The sequence below is a fragment of the Petaurus breviceps genome, unplaced genomic scaffold (assembly GCF_028583685.1).
Source record: "Petaurus breviceps papuanus isolate PSGF00001 unplaced genomic scaffold, PetGlider_PUasm1.0 131, whole genome shotgun sequence".
Lineage (NCBI taxonomy): Eukaryota > Metazoa > Chordata > Mammalia > Diprotodontia > Petauridae > Petaurus > Petaurus breviceps.
The window spans coordinates 46,157-71,514 of record NW_027185674.1 but is presented as its reverse complement, the minus strand read 5'-3'; the positions used below and the strand labels follow the sequence as shown (position 1 = coordinate 71,514).

The 25,358-nt window shown below is 41.2% G+C and overlaps 1 protein-coding gene across 3 annotated transcripts in view; it reads left to right on the top strand.

The window, feature by feature from the left end:
- Positions 1 to 2,071: 2,071 nt before the first annotated feature.
- The window catches only part of SMAD4 (SMAD family member 4), a 65,163-nt gene continuing 41,876 nt past the window's right edge, over positions 2,072 to 25,358 (top strand). The window contains exon 1 of one of the 3 annotated variants that reach the window (XM_069103994.1): positions 2,072 to 2,091. The gene's annotated coding sequence lies outside the window, so the exon portion shown is untranslated. Of the gene's footprint in view, positions 2,092 to 6,295; positions 6,609 to 7,597; positions 7,745 to 25,358 lie in introns of those variants that run through there. The other 2 variants (XM_069103993.1, XM_069103985.1) reach the window with 2 other exon arrangements.

The window sequence follows — 25,358 nt, the reverse complement described above, 5'->3', positions numbered from 1 at the left end:
GACTATGGACAACTCACTTAACCTTTTTGAGTCTATTTCCTCATCTCTGAAATGGAATTAATAATAAGCAATACCAGCCTAGGGGAAGCGAGGTGGTGCAGTGGATAGACCTTAGGTCTGGAGTCAGGAAAGACCTGAATTAAAATCTAGCCTCCAACATTGGGTGACCTTGGGAAGTCACTTAACCCTTCTTCCTCAGTTTCTTCATCTGTAAAACAAGCTAGAGAAGGAAATGATCAACCACTCCAGTATCTTTGCCAAGAAAACCCCAAACAGGGTCACAGAGCTAGAGACAACCCAAAAATGACTGAACAACAAATACCCAACCATTGTTGTGGGGATCAAATGAGATAATGTAGATTAGGGGTTCTTGACTTTTCTGTGGGTGTCGTGGATCACTATGGCAGTCTGGGGTAATCTAGGGACCCTTTCTCAGAATAATGGTTTTCACTTCATAAAGTAAAATGCTGTAGGATTACAAAGGAAACCAATTATATTGAAATAGTCATCAAAGTATAAAAAAAATGGTCATAGACTCTCTGGATCATAAATAAAGTACTTCCCAAATTTTACAGCACTATATAAATTATGAAAAAGGTAATAATAACACCACACTTTATGTTAAGGTTTGCAAAGGGCATTCCTTACAATGACCCTTTGACGTCGAAGGCTTTCAGCTCACCTTAGGGGGATGGTTAAGATTGGGATTTGTGGAAGGGAGAAGAGATGGGATTTTCAGCCTCAAGGGGATAAATCAGATCATAGTTTTGGTCCCTGATGACTTACCCAAATGGTCCTAAAAGAGTTACTTAGGGGGAGGCTAGGTGGCGCAGTGAATAGAGCATCAGCCCTGGAGTCAGGAGGACCTGAGTTCAAATGTGGCCTCAGACCCTTAACACAGAAACTAGCTGTGTGACCTTGGGCAAGTCACTTAACTCCAATTGCCTGCCCCCCCCCCAAGAAAAAGCAAAAAAAAAATATTGGGCAGCTAGGTGGTGAAGTGAGTAAAGTGCTGGCACCCGAGTAAGGAGTCAGGAGGACCTGAGCTCAAATCAGGCCTCAGACACTTAACACCCACACAAAAAAACTAGCTGTGTAACCTTGGGCAAGTTACTTAACCCAAATTGCCCTCCAAAAGGCAAAAAAAAAAAAAAAGTTACTTAGGGTCTTCTCCTTCCACTGAAAATTTCAATGCCAGCTTTTTTCAAGGTAGCATTGAAGATTACAAGGTTTTGTAAGCTATATTGACATTCAGTGTCAAGATTTTAATAAAACATTTAATTAAAAAGAAAGGAAAGGTCACACGATAAGATCCCCTCCCCCACCCGAGGAACCACTGCTACCACTGCTGCTCCAATAACAGGCTCTTCCGACTGAGCATGGCCTTAGTGGTCAGAGAGCAGGATTGGGAGTCAAGAACCACATTTTTAACTGGGGTCCCCTGTGGCAACTTTTGATTGTAGGGTTTTCAAATGAACTTCTGAACTCCTTGGATTCCACTGAAGGAAAGAGAAATTGCTAGTCATAACTGTGCCCATGACATCTGCCGCAATGCACATCTGGAGATGAAAAATCTGGAACTTGTATCCAGCCAGCATATTTTCCTTGAGCAAGATTTGTGTGATTTTCAAGGCAGACCCTAGTTATCATGAGAGCCTGGCTCCGGAGAAGCCTCAGAGAACAGTGACACTGTGGGTGGTTATGTGACATTCCTTTCCTTTTAAAATGCATGTATTTGGTTGGAGGGAACCGGGAAAGAAGGCCTTGAAGGGCTTACACAATGATCTATTTTCTTCTCTTGGGCTCTTCTCCTAGCCTGTGGATTCTCTTTATTGTTCGAAGGGAAGAGGATGCTGTGGCAGAATCAGAGGATTCTGACTAATTTCACCGGAGCTCAGGAAGCCTGATAGGAACGAAGCAAGTGCTGGGACAGCAGGCTCTCTGCCCCTGCGACACTGAAAAGGCAGCAGCTGGATAAAGCTTGTCAGAAATGTCAGGCAAAGGAAAGTGAATGGGGAAAGGGAAGAGGGAAGGAGACAAATTCCCAATTGACCTCAGGGGAGCGAGAGGGAAAGGCAGAGAAATGAAGGGGTAAGTTTTTTCATGGCAGTTAAAAAAAAATCTTTTTGTGAGTGCTGTAGGGAAAAGAAATCCAAAAGGAAATCAGATGCTTGTGTGTGTGTGTGGGGGGGGGGGGGTTGTATTTGGTGTACTTTTTTCTTCTCCAAAGTATTTAGAAAATACTGTTCTTCAAACATCATCTCCATATGAAAGAGTATCATAGTATGTGTCTATGAAATTCTGGTATTACAGTTTCTCCAACTTCAAGCCTACTAGTCTCAATTTAATTCTATAAAAGGTCATGCTGGATTGGCCCACAAACTTTCTAGATAGTAACTGTAAATTTTTTTGTCTAAGTACAGTGTTAAAGATCATCTGTCTTTTGAAAAAACAGAATTTAGTGCTAAGACTTTTTCTCTCTCAAAATGGACTGCTGAAAAAAAAATCAACCACAAATATTCTTTAGGAAATATTTTTGTCACTGGGATGATGAAACAATGCATGCCAGTCCTGGCTTTTTGTTTTGCTTTTTTTTTTTAAATAACAAAATCATCTTCTCCAGTAGCTGCAATGTTCTTTTTTATGCCTGTGATAGTGAGATTGTCAAAAAGTGCACTTGTTCAGTGCAAAGGTGTCTAGTTGAGGGTCCTTTGGGGCCTGCTGGGAGAAAAGAGAAAGGCAAAATTATTCTCCCTATCCCGCATTTCTGCATGTTCTGAAGAAAATTAAATGTATTGAAAATCATTTGCTAACTACTACTATGCACTATATTATACTAAGCTATGCACTTTTTGTAAGATTATCGATGCTTTCTGAGTTACTCAGAGATTTCGGGCTTCTGAAGTTTGATATGAACTCCTCTGATCTGTCGGGGAGGAAATCAAATAGGACATTCAGTTTACTTTCTTCCTATTTCATAGGCTTGCTATGAGAAAAGCTTTTTGTAAACTTTAAAGTGTTATATAAATAGGAGCTTTAATTTTCATGATTTCTTCCATAAGTGTTTATGAATTCAATTCAACAATATTTTTTGCATGCCTGCTATATATATGCAAGGCATTGTTGGGGAAGACAGTGATCTATAAGCCTAGTCCTTTTCCTTATGGAGGGACTGATCTAGGGGTTTCTCAAGAAACTGGGTCACATCCATTATTTATCTAGTATTTGATTTTGCTCCAATTCTCAGGTTTCCCAGGGGTCATCCTCAAACCTGGTTCTATTGGACTGGGTGAAACCTGGGTTGAAAATCAAACAAGATAATATATGTAAAGCATCTTGCAAACCTTTAAATGCTACATATAAATGCTAACTATTATTATTTCAGGGCAATGCCAACCCAAAATGGACCATTTGGGAATTATCTCTGCCCCAATCAGGACTTTGGGTCCCAAGGCCTAGGTCAGAACTGGTCTAGTCTTCTCAGGAATAGATAGGCTACTGCTTAACTACTCAATTTCTCTCTTATTTTAACTATTTCACCGGAAAGAAGAGAAGACTTCAGTACACTAAATGTGAAATTAGTCAATGGCTGAAACATTTGTCTTTTTAAGAATATTTACTCCAATCTCTGTGGTATTATGTATGTACCTCACCCCAAGTTTGACAAGGATCTTTTTTTTAGGTTTTATTGCTGCCTTTTGTTTTTACACCACAGTAATGTACCTTTTATCCTGTCAAATCATTATAAAGTCTTCCTTGAAACAAATAAACAGCAAGTAAGCAAAGGGAAGGAAACAGGCCTGGATCATACAGTGTATATTACATTCCACATCCTTCCTGTAGATCCCATCTCCCTACTTGGTACTATCTTAGCTTCTCTTTTTTTTTTTATTGAGTTATTGCTGTTATTTTAATAAATTACCAATATTGAATAAGTAAATGAGAGGCGGTATGATAGAGTAGAGGGAACCTTGAACTGAGAGAATCAGGGGTCTGCATTTTAGTCCTCATCCTGCTTTTGGCTGTATGACCTTTAATTCATTTAATATTAGTTAACCTTAGCTGTAAAGTAAGAAGATAAGAAATTAGATTACTCCTAAGGTCAATTTATATCCAACTCTAAAACTCTTATTCTGCAATTATGTAACAATCTGGCCTCAAACACTAGTTGTATGACTCTGGGCAAGTCATTTCACCTTTGCCTCAATTTTCTCAGATGTAAAATGGGGATAATAACAGCACCCAAGGTTTCTTGGAAGATCAAATAAGATATTCGTAAAGGCACTTAGCACAATGTCTGGCACATAGTTAAGCTCTACATGAATATTTCCTTTACTCTCCCCTTCTCTATGCATAAAATGTTTCATAGTTATTTTGCTATTCACCTTGGACTTCGCGGTGGAGTGATATTGTTAATCCTATTTTAGGGAAAGGAACCTAAAATAATAAGAATAATTCCTACTTGTCTAGCGCTTCTCAGTTTGTCAAATGTTTTCCCATATAGTCTCATTTTTGTTATCATGGTAAACCCATGAGGCTGAAAGAGCAGGCATGGTGATTATCCCCATTTTAATATGGGGAAACTAAGGCTCAGAAAAATTATCATGGCCAAGGACCCACAGTGGCCGAGACAAGGCTTAAATCCAGGTGTTCTGCCACTGCACATACCACTATACCCTCAATGCCTTTCTAAATCTCAGAATTTCAATGACATTAAGAATTATGAAGTCTAATTTGAGAGAGTGAACCAACTTCATCTGGTGATCCCCTCTGCCCCTAATCACCTGCTCTGCTAGTGGGGCCCGATTCATTCCCTTACTAATCCCCACCATTTCCCCTAGGGACTGTGGATTGGCTGTCCTAATTCTCCATTCTAGACCTCCTAGAAAAGGTACATTATTTAAACTACAATCTCAGAAAATTCTCAGCTTCCTAAATTTGCATTGGCTTCATCCCCTTTCCATGATACACACAGCCTCTTTGGCTTGCCATTGTCTACTGAAGCACCATTCACATGGGCTCAGCTTATTTAAAATACCTGTGGCTATACACAGGTACTCTATATGGGCAGAGACCAAATCTTATCTAAACTTTTTGCTATGCACCCAGTAGAGGCTTAGTACATATTTCCATATCTATGTTATATACATATATAATACATACACTTGTCTACAGAGAGAGTAGTTGAGTAGAAATTTATTCTTTTAACATTTAAAAAAGCCTCCCCGGGGCGGCCAGGTGGCTCAGCGAGTAAGAGCACCGGCTCCAGTGTCGGGATGACCTGGATTCAATCCAGGCTCAGATACTCAGCACCACACCCAGAAATAATAACTGGCCGTGTAACCTTGAGCAGGTTACTTAACCCCAATGGCTTAGGGGCGGCCAGGTGGCTCAGTGAGTAAGAGCACCGGCTCCAGTGTCGGGATGACCTGGATCAAATCCGGGCTCAGATACTCAGCACCACACCCAGAAATAATAACTGGCCGTGTCACCTTGAGCAAGTTACTTAACCCCGATTGCTTAAAAATAAATAAATAAATAAAAAAGCCTCCACATCCGAAGGACACCTAAAACTCCCCCTAATATATAACCTGCTAAAGTTTGCAGAGCCCTTTCCCTACGCTCTCATTTGACCCTCATGAGCCTGTGAAGTAGGTGCTATTCTAATCCCTCATTTTATGGATGAGGAAACGGAGGCTCAGGGACACCACATGAAATATCCAGAAGAAGATCTGAATGGAAATCAGCTGAACTGACAAGCATCTAGCTTATGCTTTTTTTTGGTGGGGTGGCTGATGGGAAATGAACGCTCGTTTCTGTATATTCTTAGAAAAAAAGAAAAAGTTCAATAAAAAACTTATGGGGTCCTCCTAAGCTCAGTTGCTTGCTAACGTTGGCCTTGTGCCTCCTAAGCTGCTGTGGCTCTGTGGCTCTGTGACTCTGTGACTATGTGGCTCTGTGACTCTGTGACTATGTGGCTCTGTGACTATGTGGCTCTGTGACTATGTGGCTCTGTGGCTATGTGGCTCTGTGACTCTGTGGCTCTGTGACTATGTGGCTCTGTGACTATGTGGCTCTGTGACTATGTGGCTCTGTGACTATGTGGCTCTGTGACTATGTGGCTCTGTGACTATGTGGCTCTGGGGCTCTGTGGCTCTGTGACTATGTGGCTCTGTGGCTGTGGCTCTGTGACTATGTGGCTCTGTGACTATGTGGCTCTGGGGCTCTGTGGCTCTGTGACTATGTGGCTCTGTGACTCTCTGGCTGGCTCTGTGGCTCCGTCAGCGATCCGGTCCCAAGGCTTTCACTCTCTCCTAGATGTCATGGGCTCAGATGGATGTCAGGACATTGATAAAAAATCGCAGCTGGAGCCTGCCATCGCCGCCCTACCCATTTCGTGCTTGAGCTGAAGGAGCTCGGAACCCAATCAGTGCAGATCCCCTCATCTCACAGGAGGAGAGCTGTGACTCTCAGTGTCACCTCCGCAGCGCCAGAAGTCAGGATTCTCTCCACAGTTCCGGGCGCGGAGCGGCCCGCCTGGACTCCGCTTGGTGCACAGTCCTGCCCAGACCCCAGGGACATGGAAGGGTCACCATCTACTTACGTGTGTAAGTGGCGGGTCTCCGTGACACTGCCCCCGCCCCCCACCCGCGTAAGGGCCTGCGGATCTTGTCTCCGCGTCTGCAGCTCGGCGCCCAGGCACGCTGGGGGGGGAGGGCTGCGGCCGTGAAGGCGTGCTACACACAGGCACAACCCTGTGTGTCGGCCTTGGCCCCCTTGGCGGTCTGGGGCAGCGCAGAAGCCTGGAATTCGGGCGTTTTCCGGGGCTGCAGACGCGGGGCGGCGTGGGGAGGTGGAAGGCGCCATGGGGGTGCCCCCCGCGGCCCGAGCCCCCACCAACTTCATCTCCCGCGGGCGGGGCTCCCCGGCGTCTTTCTTCTCCTTCCCTCCACGGGAGAAAACGCAAACAGAAAGCAGCGGGGAGACGCTGTGGACGCGACACAAGCGCGTCCCCTCCTCCGCTCCCATTCATTAAACTTGCCCTCCCTACGAGGCCTGAAGCCCAGGGCGGCGTTCGACTCCAGAGAACGAGCTGAGCGGCATGCGCCTGCGCGCTGCCGCGAGGCAGAAGCAGGGGGAGGAGAAGCCGAGGAGGCCCGGTGGCGGGGTAGCTGAGAGAGGGGGGAGGCGGGGGCGGGGGGGGGGGGGGGCGGGGGTGGGGGGCCAATGGGAAGGAAAAAAAAAAACCCACCAGGGGCTGGGTAAAAAAAAAAAAATACCCGGATGTGGTCTGCGTTTGCGCATGCCCAGTGCCCCCCTCGACAAGTTGGCAGCAACAACACGGTCGTCGTCGCCTTAACGGAGCGTCCTGGGTGGCGGAGTCTCTGCTCCCGCTTGCTCTCCTCCGCTCGGCCGCCGCCCGGGGGTCGGGAAGGGCTGGGCGCCGCGGCGGGTGAGCTGAGCCCGGTGCCGTCCTTCGGAGAGGCCCCCCCCCCGCCGCGGGTCGGCCCGCCTAGGAGCCCAAGCCGGCCCGGCCCGTGAGGAGGGGGAGGGCGGCCCGGCCCCGCGGAGGGGCAGGGAGGCCGGGGGCCGCGGCGGCGGCGGCGGCGGCCCGGCCGGGAAGGGAGTCCGCTGCGCACTCTGCGCCAGGCCGCGGCGGCGGCCCAGACTTCGCCCGAGCCCAGGGGCGGGAGAGGACCGCCGCCGCCGCCTCCTCCTCCTGCCCGCGGCGGCCGGAACCCAGGTAACAGCAGCGCCATGTCCTCTCCCCCCCCCCCCCCCCCCCCCCCCCCCCCCCCCGCCCCCCCCGGGCCCCCCCCCCCCCCCCGCCCCGGGGGGGGCCCCCCCGGGCCCCCCGGGCCCCCCCCCCCCCCCGCCCGTCCGCCGGGGCTACACCCAGCGGCGTCCGGACCTCCCTGGGCTGCCCTGGGCAGGGCCGGCCCCAGCCCTTCCGGGCGCTTTCCCCCAGGCTCCTTCCCACCCTTCCCCGCCGGGGCGGCGAGGCGCCCCCCCCCCCCCCCCCCCTCCCCCCCCCGGCTCCTCCAACTCTTTGTTGTTCGGCAGTTGTACTACTGGCCGCGCCAAGCGTGGCGGGCTGGGCCGGGGGCTCGTCCCGCTGGAAGTCGCGGGAGAGTTTTCGCGTGTGGATTCCCGTCCTGGCCGTGCCGCCCTCGCGTGGCCCGGGTCCCGCGGGCGGGGCTGCTGCGGGGAAGCGCCGCTTGTTCCCTTCGCAGAAGCGTAAGAAGCCCTCCGTGGCGTGGATCGGTGTTTCAGCGCGCTTGGTTCTAGCCTCCGTGGGCTGCGCAGCGTGGGCGGCTGCCTTCCCGACTGTCTGAAGAGTCTGAGGATTGCTTAGGGAGGGTGTGCTCGGACCCGGAGCGTGTTCGCGGGTGGTTTCCGACGCCTTTAGTGTTCGCGACAAAGCTGAAGCAGAACCTCGCCTATTTGGGGAAAAGGGGGTTCATCTTAAGTGGAGAATCTGAAAGGCGGGTGCGTGAACTGGAGGTTAACTTCGTTAGCCAGCTCCTGGAGGCTCCACCTGACGCCAGGCTTCCCCGAGGTAGAGCGCAGGAAGGACCCCCTGTAGCAGAGCGCTCGGTCCCGTGCGCTGCCTCATTCACCCGTCCGAGACTCTCCTCAGCTGTCCGCAGGAAACGGTGATCGCTGCACACTGACCGGTGTTCTTCCAGCACGAAATCCCAGCATTGAAGTCTAGCCGGGCTTTTTTTTTTTTCCCAGTTATTCCACTTGGAATGGAAGGACCTCATCTGGACAAATGGTTGCTTTAACTCCATCTCCTCCCTAATTGTTTTAACAATTTGAAAATGGACATACAAGTGATGGTGACATTTTTGCTTCTTCATGTGACACATATAGCCTATCTTAATTTTGTAAAGTAGTTTAAAACTCGTTTCTTACCCCACATACGGGAAAAGCACAAACATTTTAAATTTCTAACAGTATTAGATTTCTAGGTTAGTAAGAGAATTCTCCATGCCTGTGTCTTTGGGATATACATTTTTGCCCCCAAAGTATCTTTCTAGATAAAATAGGGAGTCACTCACTAAGTCCTTCTGCCCCATCTGCGACTTTCCCGCTAGGAAACGGTCCTTTTGGATTATACCTGTGTGACAGTGATGTCATTAAACGCCATTCTAATTGGACATCTAGTTGCTGGGGCAGTTAACTCCATCTCCTACCTAATTGTTTTAACAATTTGAAAATGGACATATAAATCTTGGTTGATTTTTTACTTCTTTTTGAGTAAATATAAAGCATGTCTCTTTATTCTAGATACTGCTCTTCGGTTTTTCTATTTAAGGAATTGTTTGCAGGATTCAAACTTGTCAACTGAATATTTTTATTGGCCTTATTTTTTTTTTTTAATTTAGGGGAATGAACGTAGGTCCAAATTGTGGGGGAAAAAAAAAAACCTGATACATCAGTAGCAACTCTCAAAAAGACATAAAATTTAACCTGCCTGTTTAGTAAACTTTATAATTTTCAGCTTAAAAGAAATTTATATTACCCAGTGTTCTACACATAGCAGAGACTTAATATTTGTTGAATGATTAAACAGAATACTAAGAGAGGTGGCAAAATCTAAATTTGTTTTGACAAAGTATTTTACTCACAACCGTCTTGTGAGGTGGGGAGTAAAAATAGTCATTTGACAAAGATGAGTAACACTTTTTTCAAGTTATTTTAAATGACCGATTTTGTCTTTAAAGCATTCAAAATGAATGCTACCAATTTTTTTTTTCTTAGAAACAGAAGCAGTTTACCAATATGCACTGTGGGGTTCTTCATTTATCAGATAAAAGCACTATTAAATTTAATAATTTGATAAATATGAAACTTTTTTATACTCCGTATTATCATTTCTGAAGGAACTCTGTGGTTTGGGTGATAGGAAATTTATAAAGTAGAAATGGTACTTGAGATTCTGTCAAATTGGTTCTTAGGGGATATGATTTGACATCTAAAATTAAAAAGGGCAGCTAGGTGGTGCTGTGAATAGAGCACCAGCCCTGGAGTCAGGAGGACCTGAGTTCAAATTCAGCCTCAGACACTTCACTAGACATGTGACCTTGAGCAAGTCACTTAACCCCAATTGCCTTGCCTTCCCCCCTCCAAAAAGCAAAAATAAAAGTTAAAAGTTTGTTTCCAGTATTAGTATGATGTAGAAGTATGTAAAACTTTGAGAAAGTAGATTCTTGTAACTGATAAAAAACCTGAAGTTTTGAATCCCTGGTATTGCAAAGTGTTTTAGATTGAATGGATAAATGTTTATATATTTCATAAGCCCTCGTAGCTATCTTTTAGCATAATTGTCCAAAGGCCTTCATGTCTGTTTTAAGAATTCCATCAATGTTGTAGTTGCAAAATGCCTCAAGAAAATTTTCCATTATTTTGATTTTAAATGCATATCTGCAGACTGAAAAATTTAAAGGTCTGGTAGTGTAGTTTTGTGGTTGTTACACTACTGTTATAAAGCCTTCTAGTTGATTTTAGTTTCCAGTGTTACTTTTACACCACCAAGCATAGTGTTGCAACACAAATATTCAGCAAATGTTATCATTATCCCTTTCCATGGGTCTTGTAAAGAAAAAAAATTGCAACTTTTGTGTGATTTGTGCTGTTTTTCTTCCATCTGTTTCCTTCTTGTAAAACTTATTTAATCAATGAGCAGTTATTAAGGTGCCCAGCATCAGCAATACCACTCCTAGGGTTATATCCCAAAGAGATCATAGAAATGGGAGAAAGACCCATATGTACAAAAATGTTTATAGCAGCTCTTTTTATGGTAGCAAAGAATTGGAAATTAAGGGGGTGCCCATCAATTGGGGAATGGCCGAACAAGTTGTGGTATTTGCATGTTATGGAATACTATTGTGCTATAAGAAATGGGGAGCAGGCAGTCTTCATATTTACCTGGAGAGGCTTAAAAGATCTGATGCTGAGTGAGAATAGAACCAGGAGAAATCTGTACACAATTACAGACTCAACGTATGTGTGATGACCAACTTTGATAGACTGGACTCTTCTCAGCAATGCAGTGATATAAGTCAATCCCAAAAGACTCATGATGGAGAGAAATATGTGCATCCAGAGAAAGAACTAAGTTTGTATCCAGGTGGAAGCAAAATACCTGATCTTTTTCGTTCTCTTACTTGGTTTTATGTCCTCTTTACCATTTTCCATTCCAGCTGGTACAATCCGTCCTTATAACCTGACTAATGTATAATGTGAAAGTATTTACAGACCCTATACTTGACTATATGCCGCCATGGGGGGAAGGGAGGGGGACAAAATGTGAAACTCGAGGAATTGTGGAATTGAATCCTGTAAACTAAAAGGAAACAAACAAATTAATAAAAAAAAAAAAAAAGTGCCCAGCATCATGCTATGTGTGAAGGATAAAAAAGAAAAGAAAAGAAAGCAATCCTAGTCTGATAATATTGACTTTAAGAAAACTGAGAATCAGAGTGGGAAATTTGATGTTTTTATAGTTACTCAGATTTTTTAAAAAGGTACATAGACAATACTGTATTTAAAATTATGTGCAAGTTATTCATTTTAGAGATTAATAACTCCGTGTAAAAGGTAGCATTTAGGTGTGCAGTGTAAATTGAAGATCCTCCCTGTGGGTGAGATCTATATTAAGTTCCTCTAGTAACTGGTATCCTTCAATAAGTATCTTTAGTTTTGACTATGTGTGTGCTTGGGCATGCATCTATATTTCTAGCTTCCAAATGTGCCTCAGTTATTATCAAGACTTTCAGATTTCTCTTGTAATCTGCTACAGAAAAGTAAAACAAACGATCCTACAGATATGTCCAGTTGTCATTCACTGGTTTTCTAGATGTGATCTAGGAGGCACATTGAGTTTTCACTTAGATCATCTTCCTCTCCTCCCTCCCACCCCCTTTCTCTTTTAGGGTTCTGATTACTAATTGTTTTTTTTTTTCCTTTTTGGAGGGCAATTGGGGTTAAGTGACTTGCCCAAAGTCACACAGCTAGTAAGTGTGTCAAGTGTCTGAGGCCCATTTTGGACTCAGATCCTCCTGACTCCAGGGCTGGTGCTCTATTTACTGCACCACCTAGCCGCCCTGATTACTAATTGTTAATTTTCAAAATGCCTGAATATTAACTTTTTGTTTACTTTGAGGTGAGAGAATGATAACTCCCATTTACTATTATCTGTGTCATGACCTTAGGTCCTTTATTTTACCTCATGAGGTTGTCATGAAGAAAATACTTTGCTAACCCTAAAACATAAATGAGTTATAGAACCTACATTTGATGTCTCCATACACAATTGCTTGGAAAAGTAAACCTCACTTTTATAGGGCTTTCTTTATAATTTGTCGTTTGTTTTAAGAAAATTCAGCAGCTACTTCTTTTTTCTGTCTGTGGGAGGTAGGAAAGTTTGTGACAGTCTTAATAAAAAAAATGGGGAGGTTTAAATAATTTTTGGATTGATGTTATGAAAATTTTTTAAATATTACCATCTTGTACCTATTTTATGGGTTTCTGGGACCATGGTACTAATATGATTCTAGAACCTAGCTAGCATGTATTACAGAAGTTTAGTAGCTACCAGTACCTATTTTTATATCTATCTATCTATATGTATCTATAGATGTAGATATGAGCATCCAACCCATTGTGTTGTCATCTATTTGAAGGATGTAAGGAAATTGTAGTTAGCAGTGTAAAAATCTGCTGGGAATCAGGACAAACATTCTACGGGTGCATCCATATCACAGATTTAATCAAAGTGGTTTTATGGCAATAAGATTATAGTTCTTCCTTATACAAGAATTCAGTGAGAAAATGCATTGAAATGATGTAGCTAGTTATTTAATTTAAACAGAATGAAATAAGTGGTGTTCCTAAGCTATCCAGTGAAATCAGATATTTTTGGGTATATGGTATGTAATGTTTTGTGCCTAATATATATGTAGAGCACTACTTCTTGGGTGATGAAGAGGATACAAAATGTTAGCTATGATATTAGTCCCCATGATCATGAAGCTATTTTCAGTTTAATATCTTGTTAGAATTACACTAAGAGAAACATTCGTCTTTTTAACTTCATTTCAAATTGTAGTTATGGTTTAGGTTTTAAAACTTTGTTTTCAATTTCATAACAACTAGCTTTCTGAACTTTTAGTTACTTTTTTTTACTCTTTAAAGGGCAGCTACACCTAGCAGTGGACAAGAGTCCCAGACCTGGAGTCAGGAAAACTCATCTTCCTGAGTTCAAATCTGGCCTCAGACACACTAGCCATATGATTCTGGGCAACTCACTTCACCACGTTTGCCTCAGTTCCTCATCTGTAAAAAGAGCTGAAGAAGGAAATGGCAAACCACTCCAGTGTCTTTGCCAAGAAAAACCCAAATCAGGTCATGAAGAGTAGGATGGAACTGAGAAATGACTGAACAACAGCTTTCTTTCCACTTAAATCCTCTGATGTAATCCCATCTCTTCTCTCACTATCTTTGTGATTTTTGTTGGGCAAGTCACTTTAATCTCTCTGGACCCCAGTTTATTCATCTGTAAAATAAAGAAGGGATAGGATTAACTAACTGACTTTTGGAACTCCTTTCCTGCTCTAATTCTGATCTTAATATGTCTGTTTCAGAAGATGAAACTTTTTTTTTTTTTTTTTAACACCTGAACCTTTGCATAAAAACTCTGGTACTTTGCAACATCTAGTGCTTTCTCCCCTTAAATCTCAGCTCTCTTGTAAAACAAACTGAACAAAAGCTTTCCTTAAATGGTGTTTAATATTAGAAATCTAGCCACTTAACTCTCTGAAGTTTTGTAATATACTTTCATTTTGGTCAGTTTTAATATTGTAAAAGTGGTGGAGTGTAAAGGCATAGGGACAGTAGTACGAGGCATAATTTCTGTTAGAAAGCGAAAAAAATCTATAAAAAGTAAGCAAAAGAACTAAATCAGCTTTTATATCTGTAAGGTCTGTTGAAGCATCCTGTATAAATACAGTACAATAGTTTGTTCATAATGTTGAACAGTTAAGGGAAATGTATAAAGCATTTTAATGATTTCGTGAAGATGGTTAAAGTTGTAGATTTAAAATATATATTTAGTTATAAATGACAAATATTTGATTATCTTTTTCGTGTAATCTAAAGACACAAAAAAAGAATTAGGCCCCTAATCTTAAGGGATTTATAATTATTTGGGGAGATAGGACATATCCAAAAAGAATAAAAAATCAATGGCACATTGTAGGTACTAAATAGATGTTTATTGTTTGAATAAATTTCATACACCTAATGTCCACAAGAAAGAACAACCCATAAATTTTGCTTCTATTTACAGTTCTTTTCCTAAGCTAATTCTTAAGGACATTGGGAACTGTGTATATTCTAGGCTTCTTAAAATGAAAATGGTGAAAATAGAACTTACCTATTCCCCTAAAACCCTTCCTTCTTAAAACTTTCCTTTTTCTATTGAGGGTACCACCTTGCCATTTCAGTCATCCAGTGTGCAACTTTGGTTTCCTCTTTAATTTTTCACTGATCCCACATATCTAATCTATTTTCAGACTACTGTCATTTCTTCTACCTTCACAACATCTCTCAAAAATGTCTCTTTCTCTGTCACAGAGCTACTACTCTGGTTTAGGTCGTCATCACCTCTAACTCGATTATTGCTATAACCTTCCAATTGGTTTCTCTGCCTCCTGTCTCTTCCAGCCCCTCTTTTTTTTTCCAACCCTTTGCCAATATTATTTTCCTAAATTATAGGTCTGTCCGTCTTTCCCTGTCCTAACCTCCCCTTAATAAATTCCAGTATTTCCTTCTTCTGATCTCTAGGATTAAAGTCTTTCATTTGGCATTTAAAGCTCTTTACAACCCAGCTTCTTCTTAACTTTCCAGCATTTTGCTGTCCTACACACTCAAGACACCATCATCTCCTGTCTCTGCCTCTGTACTGACTGTACCCATGCCTGAAATTCTCTTTCCTTACATCTCTTAGAATCCTTGGCTTCCTTCAAGACTTAGCTTAAGTGCTGTCTCCTGCAGGAGGCCTTTCTTGGTCTCCTCAGCCATTAGAATCTTCCCCTCTTATTTTTCATCTATTCTGTATGTATCTTGAAAGTGCCTACGTATTTTACATATTGTTTCTCCCATTTCCTAATGTAAGCTCCTTGAGGGCAGAGACTATTTTTGTCTTCTTTGTATATGTGCACTTTAGCAGCTGTGCCTGACCCATAAGTGTGTAATAAATGGCTGTTAATCAAGACCACTTTACCTTTTTAAAAAAGATGTATTTTGATTTGTCACATCACTTCACGAGGATCCCCCTCATTCTCCCCACTGTGGACTAGTAGAGTGTTGGACGGACTTGAAATAAGAAAGACTTGAATTCAGTCCTATTTCTGACAACATATTGGGCAAGTCACTTAATGACCCTGAGCCTCTGTTTCCTCATCTATAAAACGGGGATAATAACAGCACCTTCCTCTCAGGGTTGTTGTGAGGTTCAAATGAGTTAACATATATAAAGCACTTTGCAAATCTTTAAGTGATATTAAAATGCTGTTATTATTTATTATTATTATTATTGTTGTTGTGTGGTTTGTCCTGGGAACTGTGACATCAGGGAGGTGATGATGTGACTTGCAATTGAATTTGATTTGAGGGAGGCAGGGAGGGCTGTACAAAGTCACCAGCCTTACTTTCTCCTCCAGATCCATCTGGGTCCAGTGGGCAGATATCGATCAGCATGACTGGATGCAGTGGGGGACCTTGGCCTTTTTAAGTTCTTACTTTGAGTGAGGCAGCACCCATTCAGTGAATAAGCCTATTTAAGCAGTTCGTCAAGGGATGGCCCCTTTAAAAAAAAAATCAAACTGTAAGGGGAAGACCCTCAGGGTTGCTGGCCAAAAGAAAAGCAGTTACTACTTACATTGACCCTGAGCCAGGAGGGCCCCCAAAATAACCATTAAATGCTGCTTGGGCTTTAGTATCTGCTCAGATGGTTGTGAAAATCAAATGATCGAATCGTCTGTCGCTTTGCAAATAAAAAAAAAATACTACATAAGTATCAGTTATGGCTTAATAACATCTTTCCCTAAAATATTTAAGCAAAAATATTGCCACTGATAGTCATGTAACTTAATAGAAAAAAAAGAATTGTGTTTTAACCTGGGTCATGTGGAACCAACATTGTCTGTTGTTGTGTTTGACTTGAATTCTCTTCTGTTTTAAGTATTATCTAAATTCATTGCTATCAGTCAGCAAGCATTTGTTAAGCACCTGCCATGTGCCAAAGATATATTCTAGACTTGGGTATAAAAAGATGAAAATGAAACATTTGCTGCTCTCTTAAGAGTTTCCTTTTTATTAGGGGAAACAAAATGTACACTTATAAACACATACACAAATACAGGGTAATTCTTCCAGTGCTTAGCACACTGTCTGGCACATAGTAGGTCCTTAATGTTTATTGATTGAGTGATTCATAGAGACATTAGGCCCTTTGGAATGGCTTAACATAGAATGTAGCTCTTGACCTGAGATTTCCAGGAAGCTCCTTAGAGATGGAAAGGAGGAGGGCATGCATTCCAGCGATGGGGAACAGCCTGTGCGAAGATACAAAAATTGAAGGTGAAGTGTCACATACAAGAAACGGCAGGGAAGTCAGTTTATTTGGACTATAGAGTTCTTGTGGGGGAGGGAGAGGGATATAGTATAGAAAGGTAGGTTGTGACCAAAGGGCTGTAAATGCAAAGCAGGGATTTGTATTTGATATTAGAGGCAATAGGGAGCTATTGGGAAATTTTTCAGCAGGTAAATGACAAGATCAGACCTGTGTTTTAGGAAAATTACTTTTTGGTAGCTTTGTGGAAGATGAATTGAGGGGGAATGGTAATATGATGAGGATAGGAAACCAGTTAGCAGATTTTTGTAATGGTAGTACAAATAAGAAGTGACTGTGGGTCTGAAAAGACAGTGAATAATGTGAGAACTGCTCACTTATAGTGGTATATCCACAACAGAAATGGCAAAGTTTAGAAGTGACTTTGGTTTTTGAAGGTAAAAATGATGAATTTTGTTTTGGACACATTTATTAGTTTAAGAGGCTTTTGAAGCCCCTAGTTGCCAAATATTCGTTTAGTAGGCACTTAAATGCAGGAGAGAGACTAAGGTAGATACACAGATCTCAGAGTAATCTGCATTGATAATTGAATCCATTGAAATAACAATGCTTGAGAAAAGTAGAGAAAGAGGAAGAGGAGAGGGCTGAAGGACAGCTGTTGGGCACACACTCACAACTACAGGGACACGGCATGGATGATGCTCCAGCAAAGGAGAAACTAACAGCAGATAGACAGACAGGAGAATCAAGCAAGAACTGTGTCACTCAAGTCTAGATACCGTGTTTCCCCAATAATAAGACCTATCCCGAAAATAAGCCCTCCCTTTACTGTGTAAGATTCCTCTAAAATAAGCCCTCCCCCGAAAATAAGCCCTATTGAGATTTCTACTGTAGTGAAGATGATCCCCTGCGCTACACGCTACATTACGGTACCCTCTGTATGCACCTCCCCCCCCCAGGTGAAACGCACACCACGCTCCGAGCTGCATCCAATCAGAGCTGCAGCAGTGAGCACGTCATCCTCTTCTTCCCCAGTGATTTGCTTATTGAATAAAGGTACATTTTTTTGTTCACATTTACCTGTTTATTAAAATTGCTGTCAATGTTCATTAAAATAAGCCCTCCCCTGAAAATAAGCCCTCTGGTGTTTTTCTGTCCAAAAAATTAATAAGACAGTATCTTATTATCGGGGAAACACGGGTAGTAGAGTGTAGCTAGGAGGGAAAAAAATGATGACCCTCAAAGTAAAAAATGAGAATTTAGGGGGCGGCCAGGTAGCACAGCAAGTAAGAGCACCGGCTCTAGTGTTGAGAAGACCTGGAGATCGAATCCCGGGCTCGGACACTTAGCACCCACCCAGAAACACCTGGCCTTGTAACCTTGAGCAAGTTACTTAACCCCAATTGCTTAGGGGTGGCCAGGTGGCTCAGCGAGTAAGAGTACCGGCTCCAGTGTTGGGACGACCTGGAGATCGAATCCCGGGCTCAGACACTCAGCACCACACCCAGAAATAACTGGCCGTGTAACCTTGAGCAAGTTACTTAACCCTGATTGTTTAAAAATAAAAAAATTAAAAAAAAAAAATGAGAATTTAGAAGAGACCATTGTATCAGGCAATTAAAAGATCATTGGTAATTTGGAATTCACTAGTTTCATTTGAGTAATGAGGATGGAAGCCAAATTGCAATGGTTTTAGTAGAAGAGAGTCTGAGGAGAGGTGGTGGGGGCAACTAGTGAATATGACTTTTTCTAAGAATTTGACTGTGAAAGGGAAGAGAGATAGAGTATTAGTGATGTGAAGCACTTTTATATTTGCTTATTGTAGTTCTTCATTTGAAAACTGTTCGTATAATTTACCGCTGATTGAGGTAAAACTCTTTAGACTCCTCAGATTGTCAATCTCCTATAGATTTTTTATATCTGACTTATTCAAGACACTTGCAAAGATTTTTAAATTTTAAAAGATGAAATTAAACATTCTACCCTTTATTCCTCAATGCCTTGAAAAGGTATGACATATAAAATTCAGGTAATATATTTATTTTCTCACTATCATTTAAGACAAAGTTTTTGGAGAGTTGTTCGTGAATGTATACATACAAACAGAAACAATTCATAAATTATTTAACAATTCTTCCTTACCATTGGCATTGTTATTGAGTCTTCAGTGATGAAAGAATCATATAAAGTTAAAATTGGAAGGGGATCTCAGAAATCATTAATCCAGTCCTTTTATTTTACAGATGGAATTGGAGTGATGTGTTAGCCTTGTTTTCCCCTAGGAGTGTTAGGCCTTTGAGAGCAGGGATTGTCTTGAATCTCCCCAAAATCCAGAGTAGTGCCATAGATATAGTGACTGGTTGTTAAAATATTAGTTATTGTATATATTTTTTAATGTGTGTTCTTTGTTATAGGAAGCAGACTACTTAGAATCAAGATATTCTTTTTGGTTTGAATCTGTTATTTCACTGATTAAATTCCCATTGAGGGGACGGAGCCAAGATGGCCGACTAGAAGCACTACCTCCCCTCTGCTCCGGCTTCCACCTTCCCCAATCCATGTAAAAAGGGGACAAACTTTGGAGCTGCAGAACCCACAAAATGACACAGATAAGCTAACCTCCTGCTGAGGACAGCCTGGCAGGCCAGCAGGAATTGGCCGAGCCCAGCCACATGATGAGGTTTTAGCCCTAAGGTGGACCTGACTAGTCTCAGACCTGAGGGACTCCAGATCAGCAGCAGCTGTGGCCGTTTCCAGATTTACCAGCACATAGATGCAAAGGACAAAGTGAGAGGTCAGTGCAGTCTGGACTTTGGGACCAGTAAGTAGGAGTTCCAGAACAGCCAGCCAGGGCCACGTGGCAGCTTCAGCTCCTGGCCTGCAGAGTGTAGGGGGACCAAACACCAGTCTGAGGGGTAATCACTCTTGCTTTAACCTGCTTGGATCTGGATTACAGTCTAGGGTGGAGGTCCTGGGGTGTGTGTCCAGCTTGCCAGAGCGTGTGGAGACCTCAGAGAGGGCACCCATTTAATACCTCTGGCAGCAGAGAAAACCCCAGTGTTTGGGATGAGAGCTCCCCTATCTGGTGGCAGAGTCCTACTGTGGCAAAAAGCCCAGGGGTCAAGTGACTGAGAGGCGACATGATCAGGCAAAGGAAACAAAACAAAACAGAAGATTCCAACATTAGACTCCTATTTTGGGGACAAAAAGGAGCAAAGCATGGAACAGGAGGAAGACAGTGAAATCAGAAATCCTGCACCAAAAGCTTCAAAGGAAAATACGAGCTGGTTACAGGCCATAGAGGACCTTAAGAAACAGATAAGAGAAGTGGAGGAAAAATTGGGAAGAGAAATGAGAAAGATGCAAGAAAATTATGAAATGAGAGTCAATAGCCTGACTGAGGAAAATAACACCTTAAAAAACAGACTCAAATGGCAAAAGAGGCTCAAAAAGCATGATGAGAAGAATGCCTTCAAAATCTGAATTTGAGAATGAGGAGAATCATTGCTTCAGAATTAGATTGGAGCAAATGGAAGCTAATGACTTTAGGAGAAATCAAGATGCTGTTAAACAGATCCAAACAAATGAAAGAATAGAAGGCAATGTGAAGTATCTCATGGGAAAAACCACTGACCTGGGAAATAGATCCAGGAGAAATAATTTAAAACTTATTGGACTACCTGAAAGCCATGATCAAAGTAAGAACCTAGAAATCATCCTCCAGGAAGTTCTCAAAGAAAACTGCCCCGATGTTTTAGTACCAGAGGGCAAAATAGAGGTTGAAAGAATCCACCGATCACTTCCTGAAAAAGATCCCAAAAAGAAAACTCCTAGGAATATTATACCCAGGTTCCAGAATTTCCAAATTAAGGAGGGAATTTTACAAGCAGCCAGGAAGAAACAATCTGAATATTGGGGAAACACAATCAGGATAACCCAGGATCTGGCAGCTTCTGTACTGAGAGATCGAAGGGCTTGGAATATGATATTCCAGAGGCCAAAGGAGCTGGGATTAAAACCAAGAGTCACCTACCCAGCAAAACTGAGTATCATGTTTCAGGGGAAAATATGGTCATTCAGTGGAATAGAGGACTTTCAAGCATTCTTGATGAGAAAACCAGAATTGAATAGAAAATTTGACATTCAGATACAAGAAGCAAGAGAAGCATGAGAAGGTAAAACAGGGAAAAGAAATCATAAGGAACCTATCAAAGTTGAACTATTAACATTCCTACATGGAAAAACAATCATTGTAACTGATGAAACTTTTCTCAGTAGTTGAAAGGAATAGAAACATATTTATGTCTATATATGAGGGTATATGGGCATATGAATACATATGTGAATGTGTGTATATATGTTTACAGGTATACATAGATAGAGGGCACAGGACCAATTTAACAGGAAGGGATGATACTTAAAAGGTGAAATTAAGAGGTGAGAGGAGATGGGGAGAGACAGAATGGGGTAAACTATCTCATATAGAAGAGGCAAGGGAAAATGGTTACAATGGAGGGGAAGAATAAGAAGGCAAAAGGGAATGGGTCAACCTTATTCCCATTGAATTTGGCTTGAGGAGGGAATGAAATACACACTAAATAGGGGATCTCACCCTCCAGGAGAGTGGGGGGGGGGATGAGAGGGGGGATGATGGAAGGGAGCAGAGTCAGGCTGGGGGGGAGGGAAGTTGGAAGCACTCACTTTTGAAAAGGGATGGGATCAAAGTAGAGAATAGAACAAGTGGGAGGTGGGATGGGAGGAAGGGATATACAGTCAGTCTTTTACAATATATCTACTATGTTATTGTTTTGCAGTAGCCACACATGTACAACCTATACTGAACTGCTTATCTTCCCAGTAGGGGTGGGTGACAAGGGAGGAAGGGAATGAATCTGCAATTAAAAGTTTTAAAATCAAATATTCAAATATATATATATGTGTGTGTGTGTGTATACTGTTATTAATACTATTTTACATGTAATTGGGAAATAAGATATACAGGCACTGGAGCATAGAGATCCACTGGAAAAGTCGAAAGGGGTATGGGAGAAAATATGAGAGAGAGCAGATCGGAGGAGGGCATATCCTGTGGGACTGCTATTCTGGGGTGGTGGGTAGGGGAAAAACGGGGAGAAAATTTGTAACTCAAAATCTGGTGGAAATGAATGATGTAAATCAGAAGTTAATAAAGCATTTGAAAAAAGAAATTTCCAGTGAGGACATTTCACTCTACCAATTTTTATAGAGTGTGTGTGTGTGTGTGTATACATATATATATACTATATATATATATATATATTATATATATATATATATATACTATAAAAATATATAGAATATATATAGTATATATATACTATAAAAAATATATAGAATATATATATAGTATATATATACTATAAAAATATATAGAATATATATATATTTCTTTAACTTGGAGTTAATCTTATTTGCCTGGGTCAGTCCTTGGGTGTGGCCTTGTTGCCTTTTGACCGAGTCCAAGTTTTTTACAGAATAGATCCTTTTATTAAGGGGATTTGTTCTATGAAGTTTGGATTCACTCAAAGGGCTGCACTTGAGCACCTGGAGGGCCACATGTGGCCTTGAGGCCCACAGGTTCCCCACCATAATCTGCATTGTTTACAGGTGGGGCTTGAGCTCACCTTTTGCTAAAATTAAAAGACACCTAAGCCATGGTCAGGTGAAGTATAGCTTAGAAATTGTCTTAAGAGGAGCGAACTGACATAAGTGGTTTCATTATATACCCAAAGGTAAGATATATCTCTTGGGACAGTTCATCACATCTTGTAGTTCTTAAAATGGTCATAATCAGACCATTGTTTGGATATTTAATTATTGTTTTAAATATCAACATTTGTTGGGGATGATGCAGAAGGATGCTAAGGTAGAATACTTATATGAAGAACTTCATTGAATTTTCCAAATTAAGTCAATGAATATTTTGACTTCAGCTTGAAATTGTGTGTAGTGAAAGTGGCAAAAATTCTGTAAAGTATTGTTTAAGATAGAAGAAAGTGGCTAAAGGTCTGTCAATTACTCTGAACCTGTATGCTTTTGTATGAATGCTTTCTTCCAGAAGAGATATGGAAGTAACTTAGAGTGTGGAGTGTCTAGTGACAAAAAATGCAGTCAGCTATATTCTGAGAGGCAAGAAGTGACGAGCTGTTGATGTAGCCATCATTTTGGAACACATTGTCTATGTAAAGTCAAATCACATAGCGAAGTCCAGAGTAATAATGCTGCTGCACTAGGGAAAAAAAGGATAAAAAGTCACTGAACTCCAGCACAGACCTGGTTAAACAAGCTTTTGAAGCTGAAAGTTTGGGAATGAGTAAAATGGAGTAGATTAACTCTTCTAAATTTCTGAGAAAAATTTATGCAAAGTAATTGCCATAGTGAGGCCAAAAGTTTTGGAAAACTTCCTTAGCCAAAAACTGTTTAATATTCTTGCTTAGCAAGTAGTTAAGGATGATGATTTGGAACAAATACACCTTTTCTTGTAGTTTCTTTTTATGTTTTATTGATGCTTTTTTTTTTTTACTTGAATCATTTCCATGTATTTCCCATCCCCTAAAGAAAAAGAATTAAATCAAAATGAATAATCTAGAAATAAAAGGAGATATAAAAAATTTAGAACATGGAACATATCACCTATCAAACTTATTGATAGGAGAATAGTTTATGAATAATAAATAAGAGATAGATAGCATTTTGAGGTGTAAAATGGATAATTTTGATTACATTAAATTAAAAAAGTTTTTTGTACCAATAAAATCAATGTAGCCAAGATTAGAAGGAAAACAGAAAGTTGGAAGATCTTTATAGTTTCTCAGAAAGATAAAGGTCTCACATCTTAACTATATGAAGAACTTTGTCAGATGTCAGAATATAAATCATTCCCCAATTGATAAATGCTCAAAGAAGAAATTGAAACTATATATAGTTATGAAAAAAATGCTCTGAATCACAGTTGATTAGAGAAATGCAAATTAAAATAGCTTTGAGATATCATCTTAGACTTACCAACTTGGCTAAAATGACAGAAAGGAAAAGTGAGAAATATTGGAGGGGAAGTGGAAAAATTAGGACACTACACTGTTGGTGGATCTGTGAATTAATTGATCCAGCCACTTTGGAAAGCAATCTGGAATTATTCCCAAAGAGTCATAAAACTGTGTGTACTCTTTGACCCAACAATACCGCTATTAGGTGTGTTTCCCAAGTTGATTAGGGAAAAAGGAAAAGGATTTATATGTTTTTGAGAGCTTGAAATTTTCTTACCTACTCCACCATCTGCCTAGAATCCTCTCCCTATATGTTCTAAAATATTTATAGCATCTCTCCTTGTGATGGCAAAGAACTGGAAATTGAGGGGATGACCATTAGTTGGGGAATGGCCAAACAATTTGTGGTGTAGGATTGTGATGGAAGGATCTAGTTGATTTTAGAAAAACATGAAAAGACTCGTGTGAAATAAAAGCAGAACCAAGAAAATATTGTTTATGATAACATCAGTATTGTTCTGTAAGAACAGCTTTGAATGATTAAGCCATTTTGAGTATTATAAATACTCAGATCAACTGCAAAGGACCTATGAAGGAAGATGCTATCCATATCCAGAGAAAAAACTAACAAATAGAAGTATGTATAATATGGTTTTACACATCCACACATGTGCACTAATGATAGTGTTCTCTAGGGCAGAGTGGGGAGAAAGGAAGGAAAAAAGTACATAGCAGAGAGCAAAAGAAAACTTGAAGGAAGCACAGGAAAACAAGGTAGCTTTGAAAATGATGCGTAATATTTGTTACGTATATTTTCAAAAAAGTAAACTGTCAAATGGAAATTCATTGTTTTATATTGAATCCTCTATGGTGTGCTGTGTACATGGAAATTTATTTTGTCTTTTTATATTTAAGTTCAAAATGAATAAAAAATTTAAAAAAGAAAAAGGGTTAAGCATAGTCAATAGGTAACTGTACCTGATGCAACTTTACATGTCCAAAGTCCTCCCACCTCTCCCCTGAAAAAAGTGTGATACATACATTCTCATCTCTGTTGGCCTCTCTCCACTCCAGTCCATCTGCCTCTCAGCTCTCAAAAGTGATTTTCCTATAGCACTGATCTGGACAATGTCATCTCCCTTTTCAGTAAACTCCAGTGGCTCCCACTCTCACCTCCAGTTTCAAGTATAAAATCCTCTCATATTCAAAGCTCTTCATAACTTGTTGCACTCCAGTCTTCTAATTCAATACTGCCACATGCATGCCTGCTCCCCCAATGTATTCTTTGATTCAGTGACCCCTTGCACAAGACACTCCATCTTCCAACTGAGTATTTTCACTGGCTGTCCTCCATGCCTGGAATTCTCTCCTTCCTCATATATGTTTCTTGACTTTTTTCAGGTCCCAGCTGAAATCTTAATCTTATGTAAGAAGCCTTCCTTCCTCAATGCTAGTGCCTCCTCCCCTCTGTTCGTTTATTTTCAGTTTATTCCTTCTCTGTCTTATTTGTATGTAACTGTTTGCGTGTTATCTCCCCCTTTAGACTGTTTATTGTCCCCTTTTCATTGGAATGGTGGAGAACTTTGAATATGGAATGCTGCATATGTTAACAGGTACACAATATCAATTGGTTATACTTAACTCTTTTTCTTTAGGGGAATGGGAAATACAAAACAAAAATAAAACAAAAA